This window comes from Ctenopharyngodon idella, chromosome 3 (genome assembly GCF_019924925.1).
Source record: "Ctenopharyngodon idella isolate HZGC_01 chromosome 3, HZGC01, whole genome shotgun sequence".
Classification (NCBI taxonomy): Eukaryota; Metazoa; Chordata; class Actinopteri; order Cypriniformes; family Xenocyprididae; genus Ctenopharyngodon; species Ctenopharyngodon idella.
In genome coordinates this window covers 28,469,913-28,481,859 of record NC_067222.1, presented here as the reverse complement: position 1 = coordinate 28,481,859, position 11,947 = coordinate 28,469,913, and the positions used below count along the sequence as shown (strand labels likewise).

The 11,947-nt window shown below is 40.9% G+C and overlaps 1 protein-coding gene across 2 annotated transcripts in view; it reads left to right on the top strand.

Annotated features, from left to right (window-relative positions):
* The first annotated feature begins 9,420 nt into the window (after positions 1-9,420).
* The window catches only part of lrrc4ba (leucine rich repeat containing 4Ba), a 49,055-nt gene continuing 46,528 nt past the window's right edge, over positions 9,421-11,947 (top strand). The window contains exon 1 of one of the 2 annotated variants that reach the window (XM_051887641.1): positions 9,421-9,541. The gene's annotated coding sequence lies outside the window, so the exon portion shown is untranslated. The remainder of the gene's footprint in view (positions 9,542-11,947) is intronic. The other variant, XM_051887643.1, reaches the window with a different exon arrangement.

Below are 11,947 nucleotides of genomic sequence, written 5' to 3'. Positions count from 1 at the left end.
CCAGATGGCGGCACTTGGCCACGCTTTTCTTGGCATAACACGTAATCAGGCTGGACACAGACACAATGTACGACTACAATCCACACATATACGGAGATATCTTGGATCGGTGTGGACGTATATGCATAATCTGACACTGAACCATCCTGATTAACCATCTTGTGAGCTGAACAAACAATTTTAATGGCCGTCACTAAATGTGACTGTCCCATCATGCTTATTCTTTCAGAGTACCCTGAGGCATTAATTATGAAGCTTTGTGCGAGACATTACTATATATCTGTCACATTAGGAATGCGTGTTCTGAATCTATCGCACCAGTAATGGGAACATGGGAGCACAATGAGAGTTACCAACCGCTGACATTTAGGAGAATTAAACAGCCTCCGGTCAGAGCAGTCAAGCGTTTGCACTAGCATGCACGTTTTTGTGTGCTTTTTCACGTGCGGACCTCTTAGTACACAGACACACATTCTCACACAGACAGGAAGTGATGTTGGTCCCTGTCACCTGGGAGACGGAGACGGTTGCTAAGATACACTGACACTGGGATCTGATTCTAAGCTTTCCCTCCATCCCTTTTTCACACACACACGCCGCATACACTCATAGATAGAGGCTCTTCTGTCTCACAGTGGCGGCTGCTCATCCCTTTCGCTGCCATCCAGGTCACGTCAACATCTGAACAACTGAGGTCTACATGCCCTTGCCTTTTTCCTTTCACACTTTCTAGTCTGCAGTTGTTCCTATTTAAAGCCAGCTCGGTTTCAAAGGCACTCCTTGGGATAAGCAGACTGCTTGCACTTATCACAGTTTGATGTGTGTTTATGCACATTTCTTGGCTCATTATTGTCTAAATAAAGCGTTGGAGTAGCATCGCAGCAAGTAAATCGCTGCAGCGCTGACAGTGATGACTGGTGCCTCTGCTTCAGTATATTAAACGTGAGGAGTTGGGCCATTCTGCTCACTCATCTGGAAGAGCGAGTATTGTTGCAGTTCCAGTGGCCGTATGGCTGCATTTAATCTTGCGGCGTCTGCTCGAACGACGTTGAGCTGTGGCCAAGGGAATAAGTGGGTCACGGAGCCATACAGAGTTTGTTTTAGGGGGCGATCGCTTTGACTGACTTTTGTTTTAAATATAAAACACAGTGGCAGGAGAACGGAAGTAGAGTGTCGTTTTACCTCCAGAGACGTTTGCCTTGCACTGGCGGGAAAAAAAGTGGCGCGATTGCTAGTGCTCTGGGGCAGAGATGCATCTGTGGCCTTAATGGATGTGCATTGATGGAGGCTCAGCGTGCAGGTGTTTTCTTGTAGTTTCTTCTGATTTTCGACGGCCTTCGACATGCAAAACTCAAGGGTCTGGGTGAAGATTGAGGGTTTAGGGTTTTCATGCCCATGAGGGAGCATTTGAAGGGTTTGTATTTTGACAGTGGAGATGTTTATTGGGTGTAATTGCTGTGCTGTGGGGAAACTGATCTCTTTCTTGTATAACGTGGAGCAAAAGTTCTGGTCGTATCGCACAGGAGCCCGCTCTCTGAATGGTTCAGATCAAGCAAAAAAGTCAAAGAAAGATGTAATGCATTTCTTTCACAGTAAGACTAAGCCTTTTACAAATCCTGACCTGATGTGGTACGGCGGCTGACATGCAGCTAAGAACAGGAAGTGAAACTGAGAGGTCTGATAGGAAATATTATTAACCATTGGCACTGCGCATTGAGAAACGGTATGCAGACAGGCAACACTAGAGCTTATCAAAACGGGTTCACTGCAGTGGCGCTTTCATGGTGCTCATACTGGTCAAGGGAGTATCGCCGCCGAGTCTTCACTGTGTTTTGATTGGTTCAGTTTAATCTCATCATTCCACTCAAGGTTGTTTTGTACCTTTTGTTTTGAAGGAGCACCAGAGGCAGTTCTGGCTCACTTGATGTGCCCCAGGCAAGAAAATGTATATACAAATATATATATCAGGTCAGAATTTGAACCAGCGTCCTTGTTTTCCATGGAGGGACCAATTAAAATAAGGTAAAATAATGCAATTTATCACACGATACGAAAAATAAGATTGAAATTGCCACGATTCTTAGTGCGATTATGAAATCGCAAAAGCGATTTTTATTTATTTATAAAATGCGCAGCTTGTCAATGAAGTATGGCTCCAAATGCTAATCCATCTGAAAGCACTGCGAGTTTGAATCGCTTATATGTACATTTGAAAAAGCAACACGTGTCAAACATCTTTCCAGACATTAGAAGCATTTAACATCTTGTCCAACAAAAGACAACATTTAATAACATGTTTTTACTCCAAACTCACTTCATAAGGACAGTTGAGCATCCTTCTGTGAGATGATGTGGCTTTTTACACAGAACAAGGCAGATGTGTGTTTATTAGTCGTTTAATCAAAGCATTTCAATCTTCTGTTTGTTCAGCTACAGCGATAGTATGATGCTCATAGGGATTTCCTGGAATGACGCATATTATCTACTTCTGCGGCAGGGCATATTTGGAGTTGCGCAAGAGTGCCCTCTGGCTTTCAAATGGAGAAGCATTTACTACTGATCACAGAGCCGTATAAAATAATCGCAGCCTTTGCCAAATCGTGTGCGATTAAAATTGTGATAAATCGCAATAAATTGTGCAGCCCTAACTAAAAGCACTCATAAATTTAATCACTAAGTGGAATTTAGTTATTTTTGCATTTTTCTGAGCAAATTTGTTCTTCCGTTGTCGAAGCAACGTCACGGAATCTGACAGAAGCGTGCATCCGGAGTGTGTGATTGGCTGCTGGGGCTGGAGAGGCATGATTCTACGTCATCCAGTTCTTAGCGCTTCTCTGCATTTATATTTATGAGAATGAATTCTTTCAACCCAATCACTGCACTGTATTAAGCATAAGATCGCATTACAGTGAAGAAAAAAATCGCATAAACAACATGGGGAGCGCACATAAGAGCGGTTTCTGCGCGGAACGCCGCGATGATACCTGAATAGGTATAAAAATTCTTCATTCATCTATCAGTGAATCTTCTAAATTCAGGATGTAAGGCAGTGTGAATTGAGTAGTAGTGTCTGTATTTGTTTTTGTGTTTGTTATTGTACAACAATTGTATGTTTTTATGTGGCAGACTTTTGTCCAAGACAAATTTCCTTAGGGACCAATAAAGTAATCTTGAGTCTTGATGAGTTTTGATAAGATCATATGGACTGGAGTAAGCAAGTTTTTATGGACATATTTCACATACTGTAGTGCTCTAAACATGAATCATCACCGTGTATGCACACCTATTTAATCAAGGACACTGATACAGCGGTACATCTGATCATGAACGCGATGACATGAGGAAATATTCTGATACGTGGAAGACGATGATGTAGACCAAAAATTCAAAGAAGAATGGACAAAAAAAAGTAACTATGCCTTTATTCTTTCTGTGTTAAACTGACGTGTGTCGTTTGTTCAGAGATTGTAGTGCTTGTAAACATAATGAAAATATTATTAGACCTTTTAAAGTTCTTCTGCGTTTCTCCATCGCTCTTGGGAGTTTGTTGTCATATAGGGTTACATTTTAAAATGCATCAAGGTGCCCTCAACTCTGTTTTTTGTGTTGTTTTTTCTAACCTAATTATGAGCAACTTAATTATGATAGTTAGAAATGGACTTTTGAAAAAAAAACGAGACAACTTTTAAATCAAGATTTCGAAAAATAAATACTTTTATGGTGAGATAAAAGACAAAACAAAAATCAATAATGTATGGCTTATGGTTCGTGTAGATTTGTTAGTCCGTGACCAGGAAGTGTTTGTAGGGCAGTCCAGCTCTAGATTTAAAGCACTCCTGTAATGTTAATCTTTCATTCAGAAACTATCCACTGTCACAGGGCACGTATGCATCTGTACATAGAAACAACTCAGAAATCAGCACAGAACAAAGTGCTAACATTGTGCAGTTAACAGTGCAAGTGTGCTTTGTGCTAATGCAGTAGTTAAATTTTAATGCAACTGTAAGTAACAGCAAGATGGCCTGTGGAGTGTCGCACATGGTTACATCGCATATTTTGTTTTGTATTGCAACGTTTCAAAATGGCACGCAAAGAACAGTATAGCCCCACCTTTCTGTCATCCGTAGAGGACAACACAGGTCTTGACACAAACATGGCATGAATTACTTACTGCGTTAGATGTATTCTGACATGCCCTTGAGAAAAGCAAATTTTGATGTTGCTAAATCTGCTGACATGGTTTAAAGCAGCGGAGAGGAAGCAACGCTTGCCACATGTCTGGTGGACCTGTGTACAAAAAAAAAAAAGTGTTATGAAAACACAGAGGCACAGATTTTTTTTTTTTTTTTTTCAAAATCTACTTATATTCAAAATCTACTTCTTTGAAATGTACTCTTTATATTCAAAAAGATTATATTATATTCACGTTGTTTTGAAAAACATTTATATTTCTTTTAATTAATATATCAAAATATGCGTTCATATTCAAGGAAATGTCCATTTTAATGTCTGAACTCAATGCCATTCCTTACACCTTGAATACATAAATACGTGATAAAAGTTTTTTTTTTTTTTTTTTTAGTCCAATATAAATTATTAATATTATATTTTGTGGATGACGTGCCACACATATATTGCCTTTTTCTAAGAAGAAATAATTTCAAGAATTTATTTTTAAAGGGTTAGTTCACCCAAAAATGATGAATGAAATAAAGAAAATTCTGTCATTTATTACTCACCCTCATGGCGTTCCACACCCGTAAGACCTTCGTTCATCTTCAGAACACAAATTAAGATATTTTTGATGAAATCCGTTGGCTCAGTGAGGCCTCTATTGCCAGCAAGATAATTAACACTTTCAGATGCCCAGAAAAGTAATAAAGACATATTTAAAACAGTTAATGTGACAACAGTGGTTCAACCTTAATATTATAAAGCAACAAGAATACTTTTTGTGTGCCAAAAAACAAACAATAACGACTTTATTCAACAATATCTAGTGATGGGCGATTACAAAACACTGCTTCATGAAGCTTTGAAGCTTTACGAATCTTTTGTTTCGAATCAGTGGTTCAGAGCATGTATCAAACTGTCAAAGTCACACCCCCAGTGGTGAAATATTGAAATTTCGAAACACTTATGATGTAACGAAGCCTCGTTTACTGAAATCACGTGACTTTGGCAGTTTGATACGCGCTCTGAACCACTGATTCGAAACAAAAGATTCATAAAGCTTCATGAAGCAGTGTTTTGAAATTGCCCATCACTAGATATTATTGAATAAAGTCGTTATTTTGTTTTTTTGGCGCACAAAAAGTATTCTTGTTGCTTTATAACATTAAGGTTGAATCACTGTACTCATATGAACTGTTTTAAATATGTTTAGTACCTTTCTGGGCATTGAAAAAGGAAATGATTTTGCTGGCGATGCAGGCCTCACTGAGCCATCGGATTTCATCAAAAATATCTTAATTTGAGTTCTGAAGATGAACGAAGGTCTTACAGACATGAGGGTGAGTAATTAATGAGAGAATTTTCATTTTTGGGTGAACTAACCCTTTAATGCCTTTTTTCTTCATTATAATATCAGGACAGTTGTATCATCCTGCCATTATTTACTTTATTGCCACAAAAAATATATAGCCTATATAAAAATTATTTAAATACAAAAATGAAAAACATGCTCATCACATATGAGTTGTATTCAAATCACTTTGTGTATGAATATCATTTTGAATGTAACTTTGAGCAAATGAACACAGCATCACATCATTGGCCCACATGACAAAAAAAAAAAAAAAAAACATTTAGCAGGCACTGCAAAACTGAGCAGAAACTCATCCCGAGAACACTGTCGTCCCACACTGTGGTTTGGGAGTATTTCACTCTGCAGGTGAGGACACGGCGGAGAGCATTAATTCCGAAGCGTGTCATGAAATGCGCCTTGTTCGCTAAAGGTAGTAAAGCTAGCACTCAAAGGGCCGCGCACTTTCCCGCAGCTCCCCGTGAAGGGCGGTAATCACACACACAGGGCCTTATAGTGTTCAGCGCGTCCGATCTATCTTTATCATGTGAACTGCATTAATCCTCCAGCCGGCCCGCATCACTGTTCATTTAATGGCCTGTGGTGTCCACATAATCAGTCAAATCTCAGCTGCCCGCGAGGGAGACCGAAAGAGGGAGAATTACCAAGAAAAACAGTCCACATGGTCAACGAACAACACACACGCACACACACTGCGCAACGTACACAACTGCCGTGCCGGATAAGTGTGAATCGGGGTGGGGGGAGCTCAAAGCTAGAGAAAGGTTTTAATTGGGGTGAAAGCGGAAGAGATGAGGCGATTGTAAATGAGGAGGGGGACAGCTTGCAGTCTTAATCAATGGAGATTGAGGGCTTTGACTCGGAGAGAGAGCAGTCAACAGGGAGACGCACAGAGATCCAGGAAGATTTCAACATAGGAGGGTATCTGTGGGAGAGGGGAGGAGACTGGAAAGAGGAGAGAGAGAGGGAAAGGGAGAGAGAGAGAAAACCGGAGGGAGGGAGGGAGGGAGGGATATCCACTGCACTGTTGTGTGACTGGAAATTTAATAGAGAGAGAGAGAAGGAGCAGGATGCTGAAGCTGGACGAGAGAAGGAGAGAGAGAAAGAGAGTGAACCCACTGGTGTAGAATTCCAGGGTTGAGCTGTGGGCTGTGAACAATGCCTCCTCTACTACTGCATAGAGCGCAGTTCGGGGGCAAAAGGCAGGAAGGGAAGGGGGGCGGGGGTATTCAGAGAGCTAATGCTATAGATGTGATGTCAGTAGAGCGAGTGCGCCGCAGAGAGCGACGGAGGAGGGGAGGACGGAGGGAGTTCGTTCGGGGGCATGCTAATTCGGAGGGGGCCGGGATTGGCCACTGGACCATATACGAGCCCCTCTGAGGAAGCCGTAGCCGAGTGTGAATATCATTTTAGGCTGAAAGACACAGCAGCTATGTTCCTTGTCCATCCTGAGAGAAAAAAGAAAGGTATATAGAGGAAAAGTCAGCCGCAATCTCATCTCTCAGGCGTTTATTGCGGTCAAAGAACTCTCAGCAGTGTCGGATGTGAAGAGTTAAAAATGGAGAGGCAGTGACTGATTCCTTGTGTCTGAATTTAGAATGTTATCAATTCAGTGCTAATCAGCCATCTGATATACCCCCCTCTCTCTGTCTCTCCTCCACTGACCTCTCCCTCCTCCTCTCACACCTCATTTACCCCCCAATTCCTCCAAGCACCAACTCATGTTGTCACGCCCCCGTGTATCGAGTGATATCCCTCACAATTATTTATCGCGATCTTCTGCACAACCTCGCTCTAAATTGGTAAGAAAAGGTGAAGCGTTTAAAGCCAGATGCTGGGTGCTCGGGAGCGCGAGCAGGGGGCGGCTTCGGCTACTGTATGCGCCTCTGCGTTGCTATGCCAACGTAACATCCAAAGCGGAGCGCGCGCGTGTTGTGGCCGCGCATATGCGTTCTGTACCACACACGCATACATATTCGCACACAAATATTACTCCTACACAAACACAAGAAGTGTGAAGTAAGAAATTCTTATGCTTTACCAGGCCTGTCTGGTGTCGATAAAAGGACAGCTGCCTGTCTCTACTATAGAGTGCATCGATTGATTGACATGTCCTGCGTGTTCTGATGTGACGCGCATGAAATACGCTCTAACCGACATTCACCTGCGCCATTGCTCATTAAATAAGTAATTGCCCCTGTGGATAAGAGATTTACACACGTTTTGTCTTAGTGCCCAAACGAAAGGACGATAACTTGGCTTTTGGCCTATTCACATGAACAAGAGTAATTCGGCAGCATGTAGGCTGATCAGGAAAACACCACTGGTGCTAGTTTAAATTATTTGTATACGAATAAATAATGCAATACACATGAAGTTAATACTGAGTAGCTTACATTTCTAACATTTCCAACTAAATTTGGTAAGTTCGACGAAAATAGTTCCAAAAGAAGCTAACGCATTGAACTTGTGAAGCAGCACAATAGGCTACTGGACACAGTTGTGGGTGGAATGGAGCGACAGTAATTTCTCATGCCCGCTCAAAGCGTTCTGTATTTTCCTTTGCGTTTTTCGCGTACATTCACACAGATCCGCGAAAACGACTAAAACGCTGTATTATTCATGACAGGCCAGCAGCTGGTGTGACTTTGTACAGTATCTACCTTATTTTTCAACGCGGAAGTAAGGTGTTGTCTGTGAATGTGCAAGATTTCCGAATTTTTAGCAGCTATAGAGAAATAACGGGAAGAATATCAAAATGTAGTAAACTGTAAAACTGTTTGTGCTACAAACCAGCGTGTTTATAATTAAGACAATACATTAAAATAATATGGTAAGAAATACCAGTTTGCAGTATTAAGCAGCATAATGAGCTGTTTTGTACAGTTAATAACTGGAAGCGAATGACACCGGAAGCCAGACACATTAAAATTACAAAATGGCCGCGCCTGCTCTGAAAACGCATGACGTTACCGTTTTCACAAATTCGTGCTTTGTAGATGATAATGGTTATTGTTTGTAAAACTTTGAAACCCGTTTTTCGATTACGAATGATCTCCATACGGCTTTTCACACTTGAAATATAGGCCTGGATCATTCTATACCGCGGGTAAACGTTATTTACCTAGGCTTAACAATAATTTAATGTGTCACACTGTATTCGTAAACCCTGGATTAGAGTTCTTATTTGCATATTTGCGGTGTCACTGTAATTGATTGGACAAACGCTGCAAACAACTTTTTTACTAAGGCCGTTGCGCAGCCTCATATTAAACATTGCCAACTGTATGTACATTTTTTTCTTAAATGGACTTGTCAGACTATAATGGTAAGAATAAAATCATTTTTAACACCAATTGACTTGTTTTTGATGAGCTTTCAGCTTTTTTTCTTGTAATTTTTGCACGTTCATTGCGGGAAGTCCATATATGGGAACCCGGAAGCTGGGAGCGTGGCACGTGAACTTGGAGCGATTCTGTGAGTTAAAAGAGATGCGTGTTCTGATTGGTAGCCTAAATATTATTGCTATTGAAAAAGGGGGCGTGTTTTTGGTCTGTCTGAAGATTTAGGTTTGATTGACAGCGAGAAACTTGACTGGTCGGTTTTTGCGATTTAATCGTTATTTTAGTATCTCTGTTGTGTCAGTTCAGGCTAATAATATTTAATTAATCTCATGGATTTTTAAACACACTAGCCTACATGGTCTCCGGGCTCATATGTTACATGTATTTCATCGTAAAGTGGTAAAGTTGGCTGCTATCTCTTCCTGCGTGTATTTTTCCATCTGACCCGCCACTACTCACAGGCAGACAGTGCTCTGCTTCCAGCTCTGCGAAAGGGTGAATCAATTTAAGAGAGAGAGAGAGAGCGACAGAGAGAGGGTTGAACGGCGAGAGAGCTAGAGAGACGGAGAAAGACAGGCGAGAAGAGACATCGACTCCGCACCAGAGCTTCTGACGGATATATTTAGATTAAAACAAAGGAACAAGAGTCGAGGTAAGACTGTACAATTTAGTAATATTACTTGGAAAACAAACCTCTTGTACGCATGTTGTTCGGTAGTCTAGGAAATTTGTGCATAAATAGCCTTCGTAAACAGCTGCGTTTATAACGGTTATTTTGTATTTTCTATTATTTGCCAGTTGTATTGACAACTATAATAACGAAAAGCATGTTTTAATATGTATATGAATACAAAGGAATTAATGCGGCAGTATGTGTGTGTCTGTGTATGTGTCCAGTTGCGCGCGAGTGCGCGCACGCGTGTGTGTCCGGGCGTCGATGTAAACTAATGAATTTGTGCTGTCGAGACACCTTTCACCAATATTTAGTGACCTAGAGTCATAAATTATGGATGGATTACTTTAGGATATAGGACTGCTTATTACAAGTCGAGGAACGACAGGTTATTCGTTTTAAACACGTACCTTGTCTGATAAAACTAGTCTGAAAATTCATTGTAACGTCCGTTATTTTAGTTAGTGCTGGGTATGTATGTAATAACCTTAGACTTATTTGCATGACATCAAATATCGGGCTCTCAATGCGTATTTTTCAGAGTGTAAAAGATGCTCACCAATGCGCATTTTCTTTAGTTTACTTGTCACGCTGTTTCTTGGTTTACTAATAACTAATGTAGCAACCACTGAATCTGTTGCCTTCAAACTTAGGATTAAAGTTGGATTTTTGGAAAATGATTGAGTGTTTTCACTTCGGAAGACGCTTTGACCAAATTTATGGGTATAAATACGAAGGCACTGTGTGGCCTGTGATAAATCACTAAAGCGCGCGCGGCTTGTCTGCGCGAGCTCCACCGCTTGCGAACAAGAAACAAACAGATTAAGCGCAATGAATGAAGATCTATAGCTGTTATCTGTGACACATAAAACGAAGGGTTTAAATGCTGATGTGTTGTCGCGGTGGTTCAGTTGAGAGAGAATTAGCCCATAGGCATGTGCTGTGCGCTCTGATAGTGTGTGTGCGTGTGTGTGACATGAGTGGTGATGACTTGGGCATCTGTTGCTGAAGGAACAGGGTGCAATTCTTCACACAGGTTTCTCATGCTGTATCCTATTTATGGATGGAATAAAGCTGTGCCTTATCACTCAGTGTATTGTTGGCTAGTAATAGTAGATGCTGCTGATATTATTGCAATGTCATTTCAGAAGTAAAAGGGTGATTTTAGATTTTTAAGTTGAAAGTTTATGGTGGAAATAGTTGGTGATCAGATGATCGTGAGTTTGAGACATGCTGTCATATTGGAAGAGAATGATTGAAGCTTTTTACAGGTTCAATCGGAGTGCATTTCGAGAGCGGAAGTGTGCTTTCATTATCATATATGTTCCCTTGGCAACGTAAGCCATGACACATCACATAAATATTATTTGAACATAAGCTTTGAGGGAGACATTTCACATTGCAAACCAGGTATGGCTGGGCCAAAATGGATGCAATCAGAATCATGACAGATGTTTGTTGGTAAACAGTTGTCTTTCACCATGTTGAGTACTAAATTTTCCAGTTCTTGGAGCTGCTCTGAGCTCGTTTGTGTTTGGCAGAAATTACAGCATCAGTCACAATTTGCATTCACTGTATGATTTAAAAAAAAAAAGATGCTGTGAAAATGAATAGTGACCGATGCTATCGTTTTGACTAGCATAATATTTTGTTGGGGAAAAAAAGTCATACAGGTTTGGAGCAACATGGTGGTGAGTAAATGTTAACTGCGTTTTCATTTTGGGTGAACTTTCCCTTTAAACTCTGGAGTCACCCAGAGCTGTGTTCATAAAAACCATCCACCATGTTGGAATTAACGCTCGTTAATAACTCTCTAATGCCTCTTGAATGGTTTGAAGTGAGCCATTTACCTGCTGTGGATTTTCCAATGGGTTCTCTTAACACGCAGGTGTTAAATTTAAAGGTGACATGAAGTTTTATGAATAATCATTTAAATGCCTTTGTTCACGCTCCATTCCTCTCTGTGACTCTGGCAGCCTGTGCAATATATTGCATGTGCAGTTCTAAGTGATAAATGATATCTAATGTTTTTTTCTTACATCAGCTTCAAGCTTCTCTTGCTAAAAGGGCCTTTAAAATCATACCTTTTATGTGTGCGCGCTAGTCGACCTTTGATGCCTCACCTTACTTTTGCGTTTCATGTGCCTTTTTTTAAATGTATGAAGGGGCTTTTAACTTCAGTAGGTCAAAAGGTGACAGACATCAGCCGTCAGAGAGGAAGGCTTATGCAGACATGCTTTAGGGAGCAGTTCACAGAGAGCATTGCACCCTCAACCCTTCTGCTCCAATCAGACCCTTCAGGGCTGCAACTCAGCAAGTTGCTCCTCAGCGCCTGCGGCAAATCTAGATCTAAATAATTAGATAATGATTAAAAGGTGGTTTAGA